The sequence below is a fragment of the Scyliorhinus torazame genome, chromosome 9 (assembly GCF_047496885.1).
Source record: "Scyliorhinus torazame isolate Kashiwa2021f chromosome 9, sScyTor2.1, whole genome shotgun sequence".
Lineage (NCBI taxonomy): Eukaryota > Metazoa > Chordata > Chondrichthyes > Carcharhiniformes > Scyliorhinidae > Scyliorhinus > Scyliorhinus torazame.
In genome coordinates, this window is record NC_092715.1 from 73795250 (window position 1) to 73812337 (window position 17088).

The 17088-nt window shown below is 50.2% G+C and overlaps 1 protein-coding gene across 1 annotated transcript in view; it reads left to right on the top strand.

Moving 5' to 3' along the window:
- Positions 1 to 17088, top strand: part of mrps27 (mitochondrial ribosomal protein S27) — a 188583-nt gene that overhangs the window by 46468 nt on the left and 125027 nt on the right. The window lies entirely within an intron of this gene.

Genomic DNA, 17088 nt, shown 5'->3' on the forward strand with positions numbered 1-17088 from the left:
CCCTGGCTCCTCAATTGAAAAACCTCAAGAGTCCAGACCTAAAATCCTTTATCCAACAGCCAGGAGAAGTGGTGGGAAGCATGCCACATTACCACCCCCCCCAAGCTGCTAGAACCTGTAATATTGCCATATGGGACTAAACCCAGGCAGTCTCCCATTTCACCATTGAGCAGGTCTCAGCAGCAAGAGCTCTGTCTAGGGAAATTGTCTGGCCCTAATCTACATTGCGTACTCCTGGAATATTAGAACTCCTGTGTTTGTGCCTTCACAACTAATTCATCTCTACGTGCCCTGTCCCATTGTAGAAGCCCTCACTTCTGGAAAGATGGACCACTTTGCTACATCAGCCTGCTAACCTCTGAAGGAATACACCATTGGACATTTGACTCTGGACTTTGGACTCCTGACTCTTATTTTAATTGTGGTCTTGCCCTGTACCCCTTTCCTTCCCTTATCCCTCTTTTATTGCCTGAGTGCAAAAGGGGCGGATGTTGTGAAACCCCTTTCCCATGTAAGTACAATAAACCAACCCTTCTATTTTCCTCACCTCGGGTTTGCTGTAGGATTATTAATTAGGTTTGGATCATGCCAAACTGAAGTTTGGGGAAATACGCTACCACTTATAGAAGGGGAAAAACAGAAATTAAAAACAGCTTTCTGTTTACGGATAGGTAGTGAGAAGAGAAATCAGGGCTGTTTAAGTCATTAGGGTTAAGGTTAGTAATGGCATGGACCATTTAGGCCGAATGGGGTCTTTCTGTGCTGTAGATTCTACGTAATCATCTCGTGCCCTCCTTACTTTAAGAGCAGTCCTGGGATTTAATTCTAGGCAGAGTGGCGCAGTACCTCTTCTGGCCATTGCAGCACTGTGCCTGGACGGGTTGGAGAGCCATCCAAGGCAGGTCTTCCTTCCAAGAGCAGACGACAGTCTCGCCCACTGCCAATCATAGCTCAATTGAGCGTTCACCGCCCTGAAAATTCTGCCTTTAGAAAATCCCCCAAAACAGCCAGCTATATATTATTGAAAAACATGAAGTCCCTTTTGATAGTTACTGCTAATTGGCATCTCTGCCTCTGACCAATGCAGTACCAGAGTTAGGAATATTTGTGGCTGATACGCGACCGACAAAGTGGCAGGAGGTGACATTCTCATGTTGTTGAGCATGAACAGTCACCAACTAAACTTTATAATGAGAAGCCCACTTTCGATATGTTGCTGTTAGGACATGAACGAAACCCAAGGACATTTTACAAAAGTAGTTTTGAACAGGAAACCCAGCAACACATTGAAAAGTCTCTTGCAAGATCCTTTGCTAATGAGCATGTAAATACTGTCAGAAATCATTTTGGATTTGCTGGCCACTTCTGCTTGTCTTCTCTGAATTTTCAACCATTGCACAAAAAACCCCTATGGAGATGCAGTGTAAATATTAGTAATGAAAAATTGAAATACATTGGTCTAAAGGTTGATTAGCAATACACTAGTAGCTCTTTTCGTTGTGAGGAAGTTAGTTAATCTAACAAAACCATAACATTGTTTGAAGGTTTCAGGATAAGTTGTGAAGGATTTTAAAGTGGCACATGGGGATCCTTGACTAATAAAAAGAGGCATAGAGTACAAAAGAAAGGAGGTGATGCTAATCATTCACGTTATGCCACCCAAACAATCATTTTTAAAACATGAGTATTTTTAGGTTAGAGAGGTTGTTCGCTAGCAATTATGAATTTAGCGCGCCATTAACAACCCAGTAACACCTCAAAGTGGAAGATTTCTTCAAAAGACAGACATGCAATCTACCAGTACAGTCCCAATGCTGGGAGTGCCTTTGAAAGGTGTGGATCAAAAGCACGTACCCGGCAGTCCTTATCTGGCTGGCTCCATTGCAGGGCTAAGCATGCCCTGCTCCACTGCATTTGTCATGGAGTCGTGCCAGGTTTTTAAAGAGTCATGGTTCACGACCCCTTCGGAGTCATAAACCATAATTTGCATGAGGAGTGTTCAAAGGGTCCTCCTCATGCTCTCCCATGTCACGTTATGCCACCCAAACAACCCCTATTGCCCCCTTTGTCACGCATATGACACTTCCATGCCCATTCTGACAGTATATACTATAGATCCAATGAATCCTATAGTGACAATAGGATATGTAAGCTTTACAAAGTCATTCATTTATTACTTTCCACTATGTTGAAAATGTGTAATTTCACTAAGGGCAATAAAATTGTCAATCATCCAGGCTGAGACCAGAAAACATTTACCCTGCAATGGCTACCTTGGTGATGTAGCCTGAAGCATAGGTAATCAGAGCTGCCTCCTGTGCTGTAGCATTCTATACTCCTATGAATTCCTTCAAAACTATGTAAGATTTAAAACCACGCAAGCTTTAAAAATTGTAATTTTGTAACGTATCAAACTAAAGAATGTGCACACTGTATCTATCAACGAATTTTGAAAAAAATGTTAGTAATTTCCAGCAAGGAAGGAAACGCGCTTATTTGTTAGACCTTACTCTGTACTTTGAGGCATCTCAGAGCACATGGAGATCCATTGCTTTAAGTTTACGATTAATATTAGTTTTGGAAAAATGCCCCTAGCTTTCATTTCAGCTTCACAACTTGATTTTCAGTGATCTCACCTATTGTGAAAGACTAATTCTGAAAACCAGTCAATAATTAAGATATATGACCCTTTTAAAATTATGAAAATATACCAGCAAACAATTAAATTGGTTGTAAGCACATTGAAGTTAATCAAGCTTGTATGTTGCCCCAAAGCTATTTAATACTCTTCTCTATCAGTGAGTGTCATGAGAACAGTCTATATAATGGTCATATATTTTCATGTGGGAAGTGCAGTCTCAACACGCATTAGGTGGTAAAAGCAGATACGTTGGGTGGTGTTTATTTCTATGTTCTTTTGCGATTAATAGGCGAAAGGATTGTAGAAAAGGTTAAGGGATTCATTGACTTGCATGGGATTAACTATCGGTGTCTTGATTAGTACATTGAAGTGTTTTTAAGACAGAGACAGATAGGTTCTTGATTAATAAGGGGATCAGGGGTTATGGGGCGAAGGCAGGAGAATGGGGATGAGCAAATATAAGACCATAAGACATAGGAGCGGGGGACTTCCGGTTGGGGCTATGCGGAGCTAAGCCGCACGATTCGGCAGCTCCCGCTATTACGGACGTTCGGGCTCGTTAGAGGAGCCCCAACGGAATTTTTTCGAAGACAACCCGTGGGGAAGGGAAGAGAGAGGTCCCCCTCCAACTTTTATGGACCGGACCAGAAATGCAACGGCCAAAAAAGCGACATTGGAGCAGCGGGAGAAGCAAGGGAAAAAAAGCAAAATGGCGGCGGCCGGGGACAAAGCGGAATGCGGGCCGGAGCTGCAGGAATTCATCAAGCGCTGCTTCGAGGAGCTGCGCAAGGAGATGCTGGCACCTATGCTGACGGCAATTGAAGGACGAGGGATGACCCAGAAGGCCCACGAGGTAAAGATCCAGGAGGTACAGGAAAGAGTCAGTGAGATTGAGGACGAGATCTTGGGCCTGGCGGTGAGAGTGGAGGAGCACGAGGCGCTACACACGAGGTGGGCGGGAAGACTCGAAGACCTGGAGAACAGGTCGAGGAGAAAGAACCTGCGGATCCTGGGTCTCCCTGAAGGAGTGGAGGGGGCCGATGCCGGGGCATACGCGAGCACAATGCTCGGGGCGATGATGGGCGTGGAGGCCCCTTCGAGGTGCTGGAGCTGGACAGGGCACACCGGGTGCTGGCGAGGAAGCCCAAGGCAAATGAGCCGCCAAGGGCGATGGTGGTGAGATTTCACCGGTTCACGGACAGAGAGAGGGTCCTGAAATGGGCCAAGAAGGAGCGGAGCAGTAAGTGAGACAATGCAGAGATCCGAATATACCCGGACTGGAGAACGGAGGTTGCAAAGCGGAGAGCGGGTTTCAACCGTGCCAAAGCGGTGTTGCATCGGAAAGGAGTGAAATTGGGAATGCTGCAGCCAGCGCGACTGTGGGTCACATACAAGGACCAACACTCTTATTTTGAAACGCCTGAAGAGGCGTGGACCTTCATACAAACCAAAAAGTTGGACTCTAACTGAGGGTTTGTGAGGGTGGGGGGGATGTTTGAGGTTTGATGTGTGATGGTTGTTGTATATAGGGGGTCAATCACGTGCAGGAAATGTTACATGGGCTGGGGGAGAGAGACAAGGCCGCGACAGGAGCTGCGCTAGAGGGGGAGGGGCGGGCTTTGGAAAGCGCAGGGTTTTTCCCGCGTGCGGGAAGAAAGGCGGGAAGGGGAACGAAGGAACGCATATTGATTGGGAGACTCCCACACGGGGAGGTCAATGGGACGGCGGGGGAAGCCGGGGTCAGCAGGTGTCAGCTGACTTACGGGAGCGATATGGGGGAGCAAAAAGCTCGACAGGAGTCTAGCGGAGGGGAGGGGGGGAAGCGGGAAAGGGTTGCTGCTGCACTGGCCGAAAGGGAATGGGACACAGAAGAGGTGGTCGGGACGGGGATCCCCCGGCTGGGGGACTGGAGGGTGAGGGAGGCGTGGACACGGGACTGGCCCAGAAAAGGAGATGGCTAGTCGGCGGGGGGGAAGTGGGGGGGGGGGGGGGGGGTGGAGCCCCTCCAATCCGGCTGATAACGTGGAACGTGAGGGGCTGAATGGGCCGGTGAAGAAGGCTCGAGTGTTCGCGCACTTAAAGGGACTGAAGGCAGATGTGGTCATGCTCCAAGAGACACACCTGAAGGTGGCGGACCAGGTCAGGTTAAGAAAGGGATGGGGAGGACAGGTATTCCACTCGGGACTGGACGCGAACAATAGAGGGGTGGCAATATTGGTGGGAAAGCGGGTGTCATTTGAGGCCAAGACTATCGTAGTAGATAATGGAGGGCGATATGTGATGGTGAGCGGTAGGTTGCAAGGGACGTGGGTGGTGTTGGTAAATGTATACGCCCTGAACTGGGATGATGCTGGATTCATGAAGCGCATGTTGGGGCGCATTCCGGACCTGGAGATAGGAGACCTGATAATGGGAGGGGACTTCAATACAGTGTTGGATCCAGCACTGGACTGCTCCAGATCAAGGACTGGAAAGAGGCCGGCGGCGGCCAAGGTGCTTAGGGGGTTTATGGACCAGATGGGGAGAGTGGACCCATGGCGGTTTGCAAGGCTGCAGGCCAGGGAATTTTCTTTTTTCTCCCATGTGCACAAAGCCTACTCCCGGATAGATTTTTTTGTTCTGGGCAGAGCGCTCATCCCGAGGGTGGAGGGGACGGAGTATTCAGCCATAGCCGTTTCGGACCACGCCCCGCACTGGGTGGAACTGGAGCTGGGAGAGGAGAGGGACCAACGCCCGCTGTGGCGGCTGGATGTGGGACTGCTGGCAGATGAGGTAGTGTGTGGGAAGGTGAGGGGGTGCATCGAAAGGTACTTGGAGGCCAACGACAACGGGGAGGTGCGGGTGGGGGTGGTATGGGAGGCGTTGAAGGCGGTGATCAGGGGAGAGCTAATCTCCATCAGGGCTCATAGGGAGAAGACAGAGGGCATGGAAAGGGAGAGGTTAGTGGGGGAGATTTTGAGAGTGGACAGGAGATACGCAGAGGCCCCGGAGGAAAGATTACTTGGGGAAAGACGACGGCTCCAGACGGAGTTTGACCTGTTGTCCACAGGGAAGGTGGAGGCACAGTGGAGGAAGCGCAGGGGGCGACCTACGAGTATGGGGAAAAGGCTAGTCGGATGCTGGCACACCAGCTCCGTAAGTGGATGGCAGCGAGGGAAATGGGGGGAGTCAAAGAAGGAAGGGGAGCCACGGTTCGGAGTGCGACGAAAATAAACGAGGTACTTAAGGCCTTCTATGAAGAGCTGTACAGATCCCAGCCCCCAGCGGGGGAAGAGGGGATGAGACGATCCCTAGACCAACTGAGATTCCCGAGGGTGGAGGAGCAAGAGGTGGCTGGTTTGGGGGCACCAATTGGGTTGGAGGAGCTGAGTAAGGGTTTGGGGAGTATGCAGGCGGGGAAGGCCCCGGGACCTGACGGGTTCCCGGTGGTGTTCTACAGGAAGTACGTAGACCTGTTGGCTCCGCTACTAGTGAGGACCTTTAATGAGGCAAGAGAGGAGGGGACCCTGCCCCCGACAATGTCGGAAGCGACAATTTCTTTGATCCTAAAGCGGGACAAGAACCCACTGCAATGTGGATCGTACAGGCCGATCTCGCTCCTCAATGTGGATGCTAAGTTGCTGGCAAAAGTGCTGGCCACGAGGTTCGAGGACTGTGTCCCGGGGGTGATCCACGAGGACCAGACGGGATTCGTAAAGGGCAGGCAATTAAACACATGTGCGGCGGCTTTTAAACGTGATAATGATGCCATTGGAGGAGGGAGAGGCGGAGATAGTGGCAGCTATGGACGCGGAGAAGGCCTTTGACCGAGTAGAGTGGGAGTACCTCTGGGAGGTGCTGCATAGGTTTGGGTTCGGGGGAGGGTTTATCAGCTGGGTTAAGCTCCTTTACAGAGCCCCGGTGGCGAGTGTAGTGACGAACCGGCGGAGGTCGGAGCACTTTCGGCTGTACCGAGGAACAAGGCAGGGGTGCCCCCTGTCCCCCCTGTTGTTTGCATTGGCGATCGAACCCTTGGCTATGTCATTGAGGGAGTCTAATAAATGGAAGGGGGTGGTCCGAGGGGGATAAGAGCATCGGGTGTCGCTATCTGCGGATGACCTGTTGCTGTACGTGGCGGATCCAATGGAGGGGATGGTGGAGGTCATGCAGACTCTAAGGGAGTTTGGGGAGTTTTCGGGCTATAAGCTCAATGTAGGGAAGAGTGAGCTCTTTGTATTACAGGCAGGGGACCAAGAAAGAGGGATAGGGGACCTACCGCTGAGGAGGGCGGAGGGGAGCTTTCGGTACCTGGGGATCCAGATAGCCAGGAGTTGGGGGACCCTACATAAACTGAATCTGACGAGGTTGGTGGAGCAAATGGAGGAGGACTTCAAAAGATGGGACATGTTACCGCTCTCGCTGGCGGGTAGAGTGCAGTCGGTCAAAATGGTGGTCCTTCCGAGGTTTCTGTTTGTGTTTCAGTGCCTTCCCATCATGATCACCAAGGCCTTTTTCAAGAGAGCAGGTAGGAGTATAATGGGGTTTGTGTGGGCAAATAGGACCCCGAGGGTAAGGAGAGGGTTCCTGGAACGAAGTAGGGACCGAGGAGGGTTGGCGCTGCCAAACCTAGGGAGCTACTACTGGGCAGCAAATGTGGCGATGATCCGCAAGTGGGTGATGGAGGGAGAGGGGGCGGCATGGAAGAGGATGGAGATGGCGTCCTGTAAAGGAACGAGCCTGGGGGCGTTGGTGACGGCACCGCTGCCGCTCTCGCCGACAAGGTACGCCACTAGCCCGGTGGTGGCGGCAACGCTAAGGATCTGGGGCCAGTGGAGACGGCACAGGGGTGCAATGGGAGCCTCGGTGTGGTCCCCGATCAGGGGTAACCTCCGGTTTGTATCGGGTAAGATGGACGGGGGGGTTCCAGAGCTGGCATCGGGCGGGGATTAGAAGAATGGGGGACCTGTTCATTGACGGGACGTTTGCGAGCCTAGGGGCACTGGAGGAGAAGTTCGAGATACCCCCGGGGAATGCCTTTAGATATATGCAGGTGAGGGCGTTTGTGAGGCGACAGGTGAGGGAATTCCCGTTGCTCCCGGCACAAGAAATTCAAGACAGGGTGATCTCGGGTGTATGGGTCGGGGAGGGCAAGGTGCCGGCAATAACACCAGGAGAAATAAGAAGAGGGGAAGCGTTGGTAGAAGAGCTGAAGGGTAAATGGGAGGAGGAGCTGGGGGAGGAGATTGAGGAAGGTCTGTGGGCTGATGCCCTGGGTAGGGTTAACTCCTCCTCCTCGTGTTCAAGGCTCAGCCCTGATACAATTTAAGGTGGTTCACAGAGCGCACTTGACGGGGGCGAGGTTGAGTAGGTTCTTTGGGGTAGAGGGACAAATGTGGAAGGTGCTCAGGGTGCCCGGCGAACCATGTCCATATGTTTTGGTCATGCCCGGCACTGGAGGGGGTTTTGGAGAGGAGTGGCGGGAGCAATATCTCAGGTGGTGAAAGTCCGGTCAAGCCAAGCTGGAGGCTAGCAATATTTGGAGTAGTGGACGAGCCGGGAGTGCAGGAGGCGAAAGAGGCCGGCATTCTGGCCTTTGCGTCCCGAGTAGCCCGGCGACGGATCTTGCTAATGTGGAAGGAGGCGAAGCCCCCCAGCGTGGAGGCCTGGATAAACAACATGGCTGGGTTCATAAAGCTGGAGAGGATTAAGTTTGCCTTGAGAGGGTCTGCGCAGGGGTTCTACAGGCGGTGGCAACCGTTCCTAGACTATCTCGCGGAGCGTTAGGGGAAGGTCGACAGCAGCAGCAGCAACCTGGGTGGGGGGGATGTCCCTGGGAGGGGGGTTGGGATGAGTGGGGAGGGGGGGAGAATGGTGGATTGCCTGAGAGGGTGGATGAGCAAGAGATAACACGAAGGGTTGGGGAAACTGGCACGTGCGGGAGAGAGCCAGTGTACAAAGCTATGTAAACATATCATTTTGCCATGTATATATCTTGCTCTGTGCGATTTCTTGTTATTTTGTTATGGGGGGTGGGGGTTATTGTTTGTAAGGGAGAAAAATTGTGTTAAAAAACTTTAATAAATATATATATTTTTTAAAAGACATAGGAGCGGAAGTAAGGCCATTCGGCCCATCGAGTCCACTCCACCATTCAATCATGGCTGATTTCAACTCCATTTACCCGCGCTCTCTCTCCATAGCCCTTAATTCCTCGAAAAATCAAGAATTTATCAACTTCCGTCTTAAAGACACTCAACGTCCCGACCTCCACCGCCCTCTGTGGCAATGAATTCCACAGACCCACCACTCTCTGGCCGAAGAAACTTCTCCTCATCTCTGTTCTAAGTGACTCCCTTTTGTTCTAAGGCTGTGCCCCCGGGTCCTAGTCTCCCCTGCTAATGGAAACAACTTCCCTACGTCCACCCTATCTAAGCCAGTCATTATCTTGTAAGTTTCTATTAGATCTCCCCTCAACCTCCTAAACTCCAATGAATATAATCCCAGATCCTCAGACGTTCATCGTATGGTAGGCCTACCATTCCTGGGATCATCGTGTGAATCTCCGCTGGACCCGCTCCAGTGCCAGTATGTCCTTCCTGAGGTGTGGGGCCCAAAATTGCTCACAGTATTCTAAATGGGGCCTAACTAATGCTTTATAAAGCTTCAGAAGTACATCCCTGCTTTTTTATTCCAAGCCTCTTGAGATAAATGACAACATTGCATTTGCTTTCTTTTTTTAAAATATTTTATTGAAAATTTTTGGTCAACCAACACAGTACATTGTGCATCCTTTACACAACATTGTAACAATACAGATAATAATGACCTTTTTAAATTTAAACAAAAACAACAACAAATAAATAAATATTAAATAACAAAAAATAAAAACGAGCTCTAATTGGCAACTGCCTTGTCTCAGGCCACCCCCCCCCCCCATCCCCCCCCATCCCTCCCCCCCCCCCCCCCCCCCCCCCCCCCCAAGTCCTGGGCCGCTGCTGCTGCCTTCTTTGTTCTCCCCTATCTATCTTCCGCAAGATATTCGACGAACGGTTGCCACCGCCTAGTAAACCCTTGAGCCGACCCCCTTAGGACGAACTTAATCCGCTCTAACTTTATGAACCCCCGCCATATCATTTATCCAGGTCTCCACCCCCGGGGGCTTGGCTTCTTTCCACATTAGCAATATTCTGCGCCGGGCTACTACGGACGCAAAGGCCAAAACATCGGCTCTTTCGCCTCCTGCACTCCCGGCTCTTGTGCAACCCCAAATATAGCCAACCCCCCAGCTTGGTTCGACCCGGACTCCTACTACTTTTGAAAGCACCTTTGTCACCCCCATCCAAAACCCCTGTAGTGCCGGGCATGACCAAAACATATGGGTATGATTCGCTGGCTTCTCGAGCACCTCGCACACCTATCCTCCACCCCAAAAAATTTACTGAGCCGTGTTCCAGTCATATGTGCCCTGTGTAATACCTTAAACTGAATCAGGCTTAGCTTGGCGCACGAGGACGACGAGTTTACCCTGTTTAGGGCATCTGCCCACATCCCCTCCTCAATCTCCTCCCCTAGCTCTTCTTCCCATTTCCCTTTTAGTTCGTCCATCATAGTCTCCCCTTCGTCTCTCATTTCCCTATATATATCCGACACCTTACCGTCCCCCACCCATTTCTTTGAGATGACTCTGTCCTGCACCTCTTGTGTCGGGAGCTGCGGGAATTCCCTCACCTGTTGCCTCGCAAAAGCCCTCAATTGCATGTACCTGAATGCATTCCCTTGGGGCAACCCATATTTCTCGGTCAGCGCTCCGAGACTCGCAAACTTCCCATCCACAAATAGATCTTTCAATTGCGTTATACCTGCTCTTTGCCACATTCCATATCCCCCATCCATTCCCCCCGGGGCAAACCTATGGTTGTTTCTTATCGGGACCCCCCCAGTGCTCCGGTCTTTTCCCTATGTCGTCTCCACTGTCCCCAAATCTTCAGTGTAGCTACCACCACCGGACTCGTGGTATAGTTCCTTGGTGAGAACGGCAATGGGGCTGTCACCATAGCCTGCAGGCTGGTCCCCCCTACAGGACGCCCTCTCTAATCTCTTCCACGCCGCTCCTTCCTCCTCTCCCATCCACTTACTCACCATTGAAATATTAGCGGCCCAATAATACTCACTTAGGCTCGGTAGTGCCAGCCCCCCCTATCCCTACTACGCTGTAAGAATCCCTTCCTCACTCTCGGAGTCTTCCCGGCCCAAACAAAACCCATGATACTCTTTTCTATCCTTTTGAAAAAGCCTTCGTGATCACCACCGGGAGACACTGAAACACAAAGGGGAATCTCGGGAGGACCACCATCTTAACCGCCTGCACCCCTCCCTGCCATTGACAATGCTACCATATCCCATCTCTTGAAATCTTCCTCCATCTGTTCCACCAACCGCGTCAAATTTAGCCTGTGCAATGTGCCCCAATTCTTAGCTATCTGGATCCCCAGGTAACGAAAGTCTCTTGTTACCTTCCTCAACGGTAGGTCTTCTATTTCTCTACTCTGCTCCCCTGGATGCACCACAAACAGCCTCACTCTTCCCCATGTTCAATTTATACCCTGAAAAATCCCCAAACTCCCAAGTATCCGCATTATTTCTGGCATCCCCTCCGCTGGATCCGCCACATATAGTAGCAGATCATCCGCATATAAAGATACCCGGTGTTCTTCTCCTCCCCTAAGTATTCCCCTCCATCCCTTGGAACCTCTCAGCGCTATCGCCAGGGGCTCAATCGCCAGTGCAAACAGTAATGGGGACAGAGGACATCCCTGCCTTGTCCCTCTATGGAGCCGAAAATATGCCGATCCCCGTCCATTCGTGACCACACTCGCCACTGGGGCCCTATACAACAGCTGCACCATCTAACATACCCCTCTCCGAACCCAAATCTCCTCAACACCTCCCACAGATAATCCCACTCCACTCTATCAAATGCTTTCTCGGCATCCATCGCCACTACTATCTCCGTTTCACCCTCTGGTGGGGCCATCATCATTATCCCTAACAACCTCCGTATGTTCGTGTTCAGCTGTCTCCCCTTCACAAACCCAGTTTGGTCCTCATGAACCACCCCCGGGACACATTCCTCTATTCTCATTGCCATTACCTTGGCCAAGACCTTGGCATCTACATTGAGGAGGGAGATTGGTCTGTAGGACCCGCATTGTAGCGGATCCTTTTCCTTCTTTAAAAGAAGCGATATCGTTGCTTCTGACATAGTCGGGGGCAGTTGTCCCCTTTCCTTTGCCTCGTTAAAGGTCCTCGTCAGTAGCGGGGCGAGCAAGTCCAAATATTTTCTGTAAAATTCAACTGGGAATCTGTCCGGTCCCGGGGCCTTTCCCGTCTGCATGTTCCTAATTCCTTTCACCACTTCTTCTACCGTGATCTGTGCTCCCAATCCCATCCTTTCCTGCTCTTCCACTTTGGAATTTCCAGCCGATCCAAAAACTCCATCATTCTCTCCCTCCCATCCGGGGGTTGAGCTTCATACAATTTTTATAAAATGTCTTAAACACTTCATTCACTCTCTCCGCTCCCCGCTCCGTCTCTCCATCTTCGTCTCTCACCCCCCCTATTTCCCTCGCTGCTCCCCTTTTCCTCAATTGGTGTGCCAGCAATCTGCCTCGCCTTCTCTCCATATTCATACTGTACACCCTGCGCCTTCCTCCATTGTGCCTCTGCAGTGCCTGTGGTCAGCAAGTCAAATTCCACATGCAGCCTTTGCCTTTCCCTATACAGTCCCTCCTCCAGTGCTTCCGCATACTGTCTGTCCACCCTCAAAAGTTCTTGCAACAACCGCTCCCGTTCCTTACTCTCCTGCTTCCCTTTATGTGTCCTTATTGATATCAGCTCCCCCCTAACCACCGCCTTCAACGCCTCCCAGACCACTCCCACCTGAACCTCCCCATTGTCATTGAGTTCCAAGTACTTTTCAATGCATCCCCTCACCCTTAAGCACACCCCCTCATCCGCCATTAGTCCCATGTCCATTCTCCAGGGTGGACGCCCTCTTGTTTCCTCCCCTATCTCCAAGTCTACCCAGTGTGGGGCATGATCCGAAATGGCTATAGCCGTATATTCCGTTCCCCTCACCCTCGGGATCAATGCCCTACCCAACACAAAAAAGTCTATGCGTGAATAGACTTTATGGACATAGGAGAAAAACGAGAACTCCTTACTCCTAGGTCTACTGAATCTCCACGGGTCCACCCCTCCCATCTGCTCCATAAAATCCTTAAGCACCTTGGCTGCTGCCGGCCTCCTACCAGTCCTGGACTTCGACCTCTCCAGCCTTGGTTCCAACACCGTGTTAAAGTCTCCCCCCATTATCAGCTTTCCGGTCTCTAGGTCTGGGATGCGTCCTAGCATTCGCCTCATAAAATTGGCATCGTCCAATTCGGGGCATACACGTTTACCAACACACCATCTCTCCCTGTAATTTGCCACTCACCATCACGTATCTGCCCCCGTTATCCGCCACTATAGTCTTTGCCTCGAACATTACCCGCTTCCCCACTAATATAGCCACCCCCCTGTTTTTCGCATCCAGCCCCGAATGGAACACCTGCCCTACCCATCCTTTGCGCAACCTAACCTGATCTATCAGTTTCAGGTGCGTTTCCTGTAACATGACCACATCTGCTTTAAGTTTCTTAAGGTGTGCGAGTACTCGTGCCCTCTTTATCGGCCCGTTAAGCCCCCTCACGTTCCACGTGATCAGCCGAGTTGGGGGCTTCCCACCCCCCCCCCCCCCTTGCCGGTTAGCCATCATCTTTTTCCAGCTTCTCGCCCAGTTCCCACGCAGCTGTATTTCTCCCAGACGGTGCCCCCCCCGCCATCCTTTCCCGTACCCACTCCCCCCTTTCCCCAGCAGCAGCAACCCAGTAATTCCCCCCCTCCCCCCCCCCCCCCCCCCCGCCTAGACCCCCCGCTAGCGTAATTACTCCCCCCATGTTGCTCCCAGAAGTCAGCAAACTCTGGCTGACCTCGGGCTTCCCCCCGTGATCACGGCTCGCCCCGTGCGGCGCCCCCTCCTTCCTGCTTCTCTATTCCCGCCATAATTATCATAGCGTGGGAACCAAGCCCGCGCCTCTCCTCAGCCCCGCCTCCCATGGCCAACGCCCCATCTCCTCTCCCTCCCCCACCTCCCCCCATCACCACCTGTGGGAGAAAGAAAAGTTACCATACCGCAGGATTAATCATACAATACCTCTTCGCCCCCCCCCCACTCGTCCCACCACTTTGTCCAAACGTTCATTTTCGTAGTCCAATCATTCCAATTTTTCTTCTACAATAAAAGTCCACGCTTCATCCGCCGTTTCAAAGTAGTGGTGCCTCCCTTGATATGTGACCCACAGTCTTGCCGGTTGCAGCATTCCAAACTTTATCTTTTTTTTGTGAAGTACCGCTTTGGCCCGATTAAAGCTCGCCCTCCTTCTCGCCACCTCCGCACTCCAATCTTGATAGACGCGGATCACCGCGTTCTCCCATTTACTACACCGAGTTTTCTTCGCCCATCTAAGGACCATTTCTCTATCCTTAAAACGGAGAAATCTCACCACTATGGCTCTGGGATCTTCTCCTGCTCTCGATCCTCGCACCATAACTCGGTATGCCCCTCCACCTCCAACGGACCCGTCGGGGCCTCCACTCCCATTAACGAGTGCAGCATCGTGCTCACATATGCCCCGACGTCCGCCCCCTCCACACCTTCAGGAAGGCCAAGAATTCTCAAGTTGTTCCTCCTTGCGTTATTTTCCAGTGCCTCCAACCTCTCCACAGATCGTTTCTGGTGTGCCTCCTGTATCTCCGACTTCACCACCAGGCCCTGTATATCGTTTTCATTCTCTGCTGCTTTCGCCTTCACGACCCGAAGCTCCTGCTCCTGGGTCTTTTGTTCCTCTTTCAGCCCTTCAATCGCCTGTAATATCGGGGCCAACAACTCTTTCTTCATTTCCTTTTTTATCTCCTCCACGCAGCGTTTCAAAAACTCTTGTTGTTCAGGGCCCCATATGAAACTGCCACCTTCCGACGCCATCTTGGTTTCTGCTTGCCCTTCCTTGCCGTTGTTCCAAAGGATCCGCTGCAATCCGGCCACTTTCCTCTCCTTTTTCCATCCGTGTCCAGGGGGAACACCCTTCTGGTTTACCGCACGGTGTTTTCAGCCGTTAAAATTGCCGTTGGGGCTCCTATCAAGAGCCCAAAAGTCCGTTTCACAGGGAGCTGCCGAAACGTGCGACTCAGCTGGTCATCGCCGCACCCGGAAGTCGCATTTGCTTTCTTAATTACGGACTCAACCTGCAAGTTTAGCTTTAGAGAATCCTGGACTGGGACTCCTAAGTCCCTTTGCACTTCAGCATTATGAATTTTGTCACCGTTTAGAAAATAGTCCATGCCTCTATTCTTTTTATAGTCCATGCCTCTATTCTTTTTTCCAAAGTGCAAGACCTCGCACTTGCCCACGTTGAATTTCATCAGCCATTTCTTGGATCATTCTCCTAAACTGTCTAAATCTTTCTGCAGCCTCCCCACCCTCCTCCATACTACCTGCCCCTCCACCTATCTTTGTATCATCGGCAAACCAGAATGCCCCCAGTCCCGTCATCTAGATCGTTAATATATAAAGAGCTGTGGCCCCAACACTGAACCCTGCGGGACACCACTCGTCACCGGTTGCCATTCCGAAAAAGAACCTTTTATCCCAACTCTCTGCCTTCTGCCTGACAGCCAATCGTCAATCCATGTTAGTACCTTGCCTCGAATACCTTATTTTACTCAGCAGTCTCCTGTGAGGCACCTTACCAAAGGCCTTTTGGAAATCAAGATAGATAACATCCATTGGCTCTTCTTGGTCTAACCTATTTGTTATCTCTTCAAAGAACTCTAACAGGTTTGTCAGGCACGACCTCCCCTTACTAAATCCATGCTGACTTGTCCTAATCCGACCCTGCACTTCCAAGAATTTAGAATCTCATCCTTAACAATGGATTCTAGAATCTTGCCAACAACCGAGGTTCGGCTAATTGACCTATAATTTTCCATCTTTTTCCTTGTTCCCTTCTTGAACAGGGGGGTTACAACAGCGATTTTCCAATCCTCTGGGAATATCAGCCATGATTGAACGGCGGAGCAGATTTGATGGGCCGAGTGGCCTAATTCTGCTCCTATGTCTTATGGCCTTATTGTTTTCTAAGAATGCTACCTCTATTCCATTCTTCGTGATGCATTCTTAGATAAGGCTTTTTAGACAAAGGAGTTTTGCCCCAGTGCTGTTTTCTAAATTAAATGCTTAGCATTTCAGATGGTAGCTGTTCAATAGATTATGAGCACTACAGACAGACTTAAGAAGAGATTCAGAAACTGAAAGCTCCAGGACTAAAATTGTTCCAGCATTTGATCGTTGCATTATTGGATGGTTTACCTCACCAAATCAGCAAAATGACACTGGTAATCTCCCAGTAGTGATTTTATGTCAAATATTTGAAATAAAGCATTAGTATGACAAAGGGTTTGACTGGTGTGATGCGAGGACGAGGGGAGGTGTTGGAACATTTGCTAGTATTTACATGGCTGTCTCCCAACTGGCAAGGAGAAATGATTAGTAGGTATCTTTAAAGTACTGTACTTTAATCTGCAGTCAGCCATATTACGAAGCAGAAAGCTGTGCTTGCTGATAACCTGTAATCCTTCTTTCAGAACATAGTGAAATTTCTGAGAGTTTGGTTTTAAAGCAGTTTTGATGCTTGCAGCCGATTATAAGTCAGACTCCATTGAAGCTCCATTAGCACTTAACAGAGTGCTGGAGGAAATTTCATCATTGAATCACCATAGCAACCACTCACCCCATAGTCTGCTCAGCATAGTTAGCCTATCATAATTTCAGATTCCAGATAATACTTTGCTTGTGAACCAAAACAAATATGTTATACATATACCTTTTTTTATGTCTATCAGGGTGCAATTTGAAATCAATACAGAACACTTAAAAAAAAATTATTTTTACTTTAAAAAAAAAATTCTTGTTATATTGTTATATTTCAAGAATATAGGCTGCTTGTAAATTGAGCATCCATGTTGCAACTGCTAGTAATATCGCTGTTACAGGCCTCCAATGTATGTGGTATGGCTGGCGATGAGTTACAAGGCAGTGTTTCGATATTTTCTGAGTTCAGCTGTGGAAATACTGAGCAAAATAATTTTATCTGGATTTTATATTGGAGTTTTGTGGCACATCTGGACATCCAGACCTGGTTTCTCCTCCTTCGTTCTTGCCATCTGGCAGCTTTCTGCCTCCATAGTGTTTTCCTAGATTAGAATTCACGCAAACTATGGGGGCATGGTGGCGCAGTGGTTAGGACTGCTGCCTCATGGTGCCGAGGACACGGGTTTGATTCCAGCCCGGGTCCACTGTCCGTGTGAAGTTT